This window comes from Oncorhynchus keta, unplaced genomic scaffold (genome assembly GCF_023373465.1).
Source record: "Oncorhynchus keta strain PuntledgeMale-10-30-2019 unplaced genomic scaffold, Oket_V2 Un_contig_1640_pilon_pilon, whole genome shotgun sequence".
Classification (NCBI taxonomy): Eukaryota; Metazoa; Chordata; class Actinopteri; order Salmoniformes; family Salmonidae; genus Oncorhynchus; species Oncorhynchus keta.
Genome location: NW_026279889.1, coordinates 45,001 through 53,750, shown reverse-complemented (window position 1 = coordinate 53,750; position 8,750 = coordinate 45,001).

Genomic DNA, 8,750 nt, shown 5'->3' with positions numbered 1-8,750 from the left:
ACAGTGTTATCCTACCTTAGTTAATACATACAGTGTTATCCTACCTTAGTTAATACATACAGTGTTATCCTACCTAGTTAATACATACAGTGTTATCCTACCTTAGTTAATACATACAGTGTTATCCTACCTTAGTTAATACATACAGTGTTATCCTACCTAGTTAATACATACAGTGTTATCCTCCTACCTTAGTGTTATCTGTATACATACAGTGTTATCCTACCTTAGTTAATGTTGGCCTACCTTACAGTGTTATCCTACCTTAGTTAATACATAGTGTTATCCTACCTTAGTTAATACATAGTGTTATCCTACCTTAGTTAATACATACAGTGTTATCCTACCTTTAATACACAGTGTTAATCCTACTTAGTTAATACACAGTGTTATCCTACCTTAGTTAATACATACAGTGTTATCCTACCTTAGTTAATACACACAGTGTTATCCTACCTTAGTTAATACATACAGTGTTATCCTACCTTAGTTAATACATACAGTGTTATCCTACCTTAGTTAATACATACAGTGTTATCCTACCTTAGTTAATACACAGTGTTATCCTACCTTAGTTAATACATACAGTGTTATCCTACCTTAGTTAATACACAGTGTTATCCTACCTTAGTTAATACATACAGTGTTATCCTACCTTAGTTAATACATACAGTGTTATCCTACCTTAGTTAATACATACAGTGTTATCCTACCTTAGTTAATACATACAGTGTTATCCTACCTTAGTTAATACATACAGTGTTATCCTACCTTAGTTAATACATACAGTGTTATCCTACCTTAGTTAATACACAGTGTTATCCTACCTTAGTTAATACATACAGTGTTATCCTACCTTAGTTAATACATACAGTGTTATCCTACCTTAGTGAATACATGTTATCACCTTAGTTAATACATACAGTGTTATCCTACCTTAGTTAATACATAGTGTTATCCTACCTTAGTTAATACATACAGTGTTATCCTACCTTAGTTAATACACAGTGTTATCCTACCTTAGTTAATACATAGTGTTATCCTACCTTAGTTAATACATACAGTGTTATCCTACCTTAGTTAATACACAGTGTTATCCTACCTTAGTTAATACATACAGTGTTATCCTACCTTAGTTAATACATACAGTGTTATCCTACCTTAGTTAATACATACAGTGTTATCCTACCTTAGTTAATACATACAGTGTTATCCTACCTTAGTTAATACATACAGTGTTATCCTACCTTAGTTAATACACAGTGTTATCCTACCTTAGTTAATACATAGTGTTATCCTACCTTAGTTAATACATACAGTGTTATCCTACCTTAGTTAATACATAGTGTTATCCTACCGTAGTTAATACATACAGTGTTATCCTACCTTAGTTAATACACAGTGTAATCCTACCTTAGTTAATACACAGTGTTATCCTACCTTAGTTAATACACAGTGTTATCCTACCTTAGTTAATACACAGTGTTATCCTACCATAGTTAATACACAGTGTTATCCTAAAGTAGTTAATACACACAGTGTTATCCTACCTTACATACAGTTAGTTAATACATACAGTGTTATCCTACCGTAGTTAATACAATACAGTGTTATCCTACCTTAGTTAATACATGCAGTGTTAATCATACTACCTTAGTTAATACACAGTGTTATCCTACCTTAGTTAATACACAGTGTTATCCTACCTTAGTTAATACATGCAGTGTAATCCTACCTTAGTTAATACATACAGTGTAATCCTACCTTAGTTAATACATAGTGTTATCCTACCTTAGTTAATACATACAGTGTTATCCTACATTAGTTAATACATAGTGTTATCCTACCTTAGTTAATACATACAGTGTTATCCTACCTTAGTTAATACATACAGTGTTATATATTTTTTTAACCTTTATTTAACCAGGCAAGTCAGTTAAGAACACATTCTTACCCTGCCGCCCCTACACTCTAACCACTAGGCTACCCTGCCGCCCCTACACTCTAACCACTAGGCTACCCTGCCGTCCCTACACTCTAACCACTAGGCTACCCTGCCGCCCCTACACTCTAACCACTAGGCTACCCTGCCGTCCCTCCGCTCTAACCACTAGGCTACCCTGCCGCCCCTCCGCTCTAACCACTAGGCTACCCTGCCGTCCCTACACTCTAACCACTAGGCTACCCTGCCGCCCCTACACTCTAACCACTAGGCTACCCTGCCGTCCCTCCGCTCTAACCACTAGGCTACCCTGCCGCCCTCCACTCTAACCACTAGGCTACCCTGCCGCCCCTACACTCTAACCACTAGGCTACCCTGCCGCCCCTACACTCTAACCACTAGGCTACCCTGCCGCCCCATGTTAAACACTGTTATTGCACACAGACTGAGTCTTTGCAACTTATGTGACTTGTTCAGCACATTTTTACTCCTGAACTTATTTAGGCTCAAAACAAAGGGGTCTTATTGAATCAATTCAGCTTTTCATTTAAAAAAAACAACATTTGTAAAAACATAATTCCACTTTGACATTATGGGGTAATGTGTAGGCCAGTAACACAACACCTCAATGTAATCTATTACAAATACAGACCAGTAACACAACATCTCAATGTAATCTATTACAAATACAGACTGTAATACAACATCTCAATGTAATCTATTACAAATACAGACCAGTAACACAACATCTCAATGTAATCTATTACAAATACAGGCTGTAACAAAACATCTCAATGTAATCTATTACAAATACAGACCCGTAACACAACATCTCAATGTAATCTATTACAAATACAGACTGTAATACAACATCTCAATGTAATCTATTACAAATACAGACCAGTAACACAACATCTCAATGTAATCTATTACAAATACAGACCAGTAACACGCCATCTCAATGTAATCTATTACAAATACAGGCCAGTAACACAACACCTCAATGTAATCTATTACAAATACAGACCAGTAAAACAACATCTCAATGTAATCTATTACAAATACAGACCAGTAACACAACATCTCAATGTAATCTATTACAAATACAGACCAGTAACACAACATCTCAATGTAATCTTTTACAAATACAGACCAGTAAAACAACATCTCAATGTAATCTATTACAAATACAGACCAGTAACACAACATCTCAATGTAATCTATTACAAATACAGACCAGTAACACAACATCTCAATGTAATCTATTACAAATACAGACTGTAATACAGACCAGTAACACAACATCTCAATGTAATCTATTACAAATACAGGCCAGTAACACAACATCTCAATGTAATCTATTACAAATACAGGCTGTAACAAAACATCTCAATGTAATCTATTACAAATACAGACCAGTAACACAACATCTCAATGTAATCTATTACAAATACAGACCAGTAACACAACATCTCAATGTAATCTATTACAAATACAGACCAGTAACACAACATCTCAATGTAATCTATTACAAATACAGACCAGTAACACAACATCTCAATGTAATCTATTACAAATACAGACCAGTAACACAACATCTCAATGTAATCTATTACAAATACAGACCAGTAACACAACATCTCAATGTAATCTATTACAAATACAGACTGTAATACAGACCAGTAACACAACATCTCAATGTAATCTATTACAAATACAGGCCAGTAACATCATCTCAATGTAATCTATTACAAATACAGACCAGTAACACAACATCTCAATGTAATCTATTACAAATACAGACCAGTAACACAACATCTCAATGTAATCTATTACAAATACAGACCAGTAACACAACATCTCAATGTAATCTATTACAAATACAGACCAGTAACACAACATCTCAATGTAATCTATTACAAATACAGACCAGTAATACAGACCAGTAACACAACATCTCAATGTAATCTATTACAAATACAGACCAGTAACACAACATCTCAATGTAATCTATTACAAATACAGACCAGTAACACAACATCTCAATGTAATCTATTACAAATACAGACCAGTAACACAACATCTCAATGTAATCTATTACAAATACAGACCAGTAACACAACATCTCAATGTAATCTATTACAAATACAGACCAGTAACACAACATCTCAATGTAATCTATTACAAATACAGACCAGTAACACAACATCTCAATGTAATCTATTACAAATACAGACCAGTAACACAACATCTCAATGTAATCTGTTACAGACTGTAATACAGACCAGTAACACAACATCTCAATGTAATCTATTACAAATACAGGCCGGTAACACAACATCTCAATGTAATCTATTACAAATACAGACCAGCAACACAACATCTCAATGTAATCTATTACAAATACAGACCAGTAACACAACATCTCCTATTACAAATACAGACCAGTAACACAACATCTCCTATTACAAATACAGACCAGTAACACAACAACATGTGGAAAAAGTCAAGGGGTATGAATACTTTCTGAAGGCACTGGAGGTATTTCATAAGTATTAATTAGACTCCTCCTCTTTCCATTTGTTGTAACATGATGCTGTAACTCTCTCACCCCCCTCTGCTCACTCTCTCTCTCACTCTCTCTCTCTCCTCTCTCTCTGTCTCTGCCCGCTCTCACTCTTTCTCTCGCTCTCTCTCTCTCTCTCTCTCTCTCTCTCTCTCTCTCTCTCTCTCTCTCTCTCTCTCTCTCTCTCTCTCTCTCTCTCTCTCTCTCCTCTCCCTCTGTCTCTCTCTGTCTCTCTCTGTCTCTCTCTCTCTCTCTCTCTCTCTCTCTCTCTCTCTCTCTCTCTCTCTGTCTCTGCCCGCTCTCAAATCTTTCTCTCGCTCTCTCTCTCTCTCTCTCTCTCTCTCTCTCTCTCTCTCTCTCTCTCTCTCTCTCTCTCTCTCTCTCTCTCTCTCTCTCTCTCTCTCTCTCTCTCTCTCTCTCTCTCTCTCTCTCTCTCTCTCTCTCTCTCTCTCTCTCTCTCTCTCTCTCCCTCTGTCTCTCTCTGTCTCTCTCTCTCTCTCTCTCTCTCTCTCTCTCTCTCTCTCTCTCTCTCTCTCTCTCTCTCTCTCTCTCTCTCTCTCTCTCTCGCTCTCTGTCCTTGCTGTGCTTGTGAGGTGAGGAAAGACAGATGCCCTCTGTCAAATGGAGGTGTCACACTAAATGTCCTTCCCCCTGCAAGACATCACTCTGTCTGGTCTGTCTTTGCCCGCAGAGGACAAAACAACACTATTCACATTCTCATCATTTTCTCTATGGCTCTCTCTCTATTCAGCTCTACACCTGTGCTCTATATCTATATCTACAGTCCCTGTCTGCTGCCGTCTCTCTCTATTCAGCTCTACACCTGTGCTCTATATCTATATCTACAGTCCCTGTCTGCTGCCGTCTCTCTCTATTCAGCTCTACACCTGTGCTCTATATCTATATCTACAGTCCCTGTCTGCTGCCGTCTCTCTCTATTCAGCTCTACACCTGTGCTCTATATCTATATCTACAGTCCCTGTCTGCTGCCGTCTCTCTATCTCTTCTATTTCACTCTATATCTATATCTACAGTCCCTGTCTGCTGCCGTCTCTCTCTATTCAGCTCTACACCTGTGCTTGCCACATCACCCCTCTGAGAATCCCTGTCTGCTATCTTCTCTCTAGATCTATCTATCTCTTCTGTATCTACAGTCCCTGTCTGCTGCCGTCTCTCTATCTCTTCTATTTCACTCTATATCTATATCTACAGTCCCTGTCTGCTGCCGTCTCTCTATCTCTTCTATTTCACTCTATATCTATATCTACAGTCCCTGTCTGCTGCCGTCTATCTCTTCTATTTCACTCTATATCTATATCCTATAGGAGGGTCTTGCATCAGTACGTTTAATAGTTGTGCTCCCTACGTCATGTTGGTGAGTGATAGCCAGACACACACAGACAGACACATGGTGCCATCAGAGCAGAGTGGTTGAACTGCACACTTAGAAAAATAGCTTACCATAGGGTTCTTCGGCTGTCCCCACAGGATAACCTAATGGTTCCAGGTAGAACCCTCTGTGGAAACGGTTCTACATGGAACCCAAGAGGGTTCTTCCCCACAGGATAACCTAATGGTTCCAGGTAGAACCCTCTGTGGAAACGGTTCTATATGGAACCCAAGAGGGTTCTACCTGGAACCAAAAAGGGTTCTTCAAAGGGTTCTCCTATGAGGACAACCCAAAGAACCCTAATTGGTCCTGTGTCCCGGCAACCGGATCTTCAGAATACATCTTCTACTGGATGAATGTTACAGTGGGACCAAGTGTTAAGACTGATGATTACAGTGTTACAGTGGGACCAAGTGTTAAGACTGATGATTACAATGTTACAGTGGGACCAAGTGTTAAGACTGATGATTACAATGTTACAGTGGGACCAAGTGTTAAGACTGATGATTACAATGTTACAGTGGGACCAAGTGTTAAGACTGATGATTACAGTGTTACAGTGGGACCAAGTGTTAAGACTGATGATTACAATGTTACAGTGGGACCAAGTGTTAAGACTGATGATTACAATGTTACAGTGGGACCAAGTGTTAAGACTGATGATTACAGTGTTACAGTGGGACCAAGTGTTAAGACTGATGATTACAATGTTACAGTGGGACCAAGTGTTAAGACTGATGATTACAATGTTACAGTGGGACCAAGTGTTAAGACTGATGATTACAATGTTACAGTGGGACCAAGTGTTAAGACTGATGATTACAGTGTTACAGTGGGACCAAGTGTTAAGACTGATGATTACAGTGTTACAGTGGGACCAAGTGTTAAGACTGATCATTACAATGTTACAGTGGGACCAAGTGTTAAGACTGATGATTACAGTGTTACAGTGGGACCAAGTGTTAAGACTGATGATTACAATGTTACAGTGGGACCAAGTGTTAAGACTGATGATTACAATGTTACAGTGGGACCAAGTGTTAAGACTGATGATTACAGTGTTACAGTGGGACCAAGTGTTAAGACTGATGATTACAGTGTTACAGTGGGACCAAGTGTTAAGACTGATGATTACAATGTTACAGTGGGACCAAGTGTTAAGACTGATGATTACAATGTTACAGTGGGACCAAGTGTTAAGACTGATGATTACAATGTTACAGTGGGACCAAGTGTTAAGACTGATGATTACAATGTTACAGTGGGACCAAGTGTTAAGACTGATGATTACAGTGTTACAGTGGGACCAAGTGTTAAGACTGATGATTACAGTGTTACAGTGGGACCAAGTGTTAAGACTGATGATTACAGTGTTACAGTGGGACCAAGTGTTAAGACTGATGATTACAATGTTACAGTGGGACCAAGTGTTAAGACTGATGATTACAATGTTACAGTGGGACCAAGTGTTAAGACTGATGATTACAATGTTACAGTGGGACCAAGTGTTAAGACTGATGATTACAATGTTACAGTGGGACCAAGTGTTAAGACTGATGATTACAATGTTACAGTGGGACCAAGTGTTAAGACTGATGATTACAGTGTTACAGTGGGACCAAGTGTTAAGACTGATGATTACAATGTTACAGTGGGACCAAGTGTTAAGACTGATGATTACAATGTTACAGTGGGACCAAGTGTTAAGACTGATGATTACAATGTTACAGTGGGACCAAGTGTTAAGACTGATGATTACAGTGTTACAGTGGGACCAAGTGTTAAGACTGATGATTACAGTGTTACAGTGGGACCAAGTGTTAAGACTGATCATTACAATGTTACAGTGGGACCAAGTGTTAAGACTGATGATTACAGTGTTACAGTGGGACCAAGTGTTAAGACTGATGATTACAATGTTACAGTGGGACCAAGTGTTAAGACTGATGATTACAATGTTACAGTGGGACCAAGTGTTAAGACTGATGATTACAATGTTACAGTGGGACCAAGTGTTAAGACTGATGATTACAGTGTTACAGTGGGACCAAGTGTTAAGACTGATGATTACAATGTTACAGTGGGACCAAGTGTTAAGACTGATCATTACAATGTTACAGTGGGACCAAGTGTTAAGACTGATGATTACAATGTTACAGTGGGACCAAGTGTTAAGACTGATGATTACAGTGTTACAGTGGGACCAAGTGTTAAGACTGATGATTACAATGTTACAGTGGAACCAAGTGTTAAGACTGATGATTACAGTGTTACAGTGGGACCAAGTGTTAAGACTGATGATTACAGTGTTACAGTGGGACCAAGTGTTAAGACTGATGATTACAATGTTACAGTGGGACCAAGTGTTAAGACTGATGATTACAGTGTTACAGTGGGACCAAGTGTTAAGACTGATGATTACAATGTTACAGTGGAACCAAGTGTTAAGACTGATGATTACAGTGTTACAGTGGGACCAAGTGTTAAGACTGATGATTACAGTGTTACAGTGGGACCAAGTGTTAAGACTGATGATTACAGTGTTACAGTCTGAGTGTCTGAGTGTGTTAAGACTGTGTGTCTGTGTGTCTGAGTGTGTTAATACTGTGTGTCTGTGTGTGTTAAGACTGTGTGGCTGTGTGTCTTAAGACTGTGTGTCTGTGTGTGTTAAGACTGTGTGTCTGAGTGTGTTAAGACTGTGTGTCTGAGTGTGTTAAGACTGTGTGTCTGAGTGTGTTAAGACTGTGTGTCTGAGTGTGTTAAGACTGTGTGTCTGTGTGTGTTAAGACTGTGTGGCTGTGTGTGTTAAGACTGTGTCTGTGTGTGAGTGTGTCTTAAGACTGTGTTTGAGT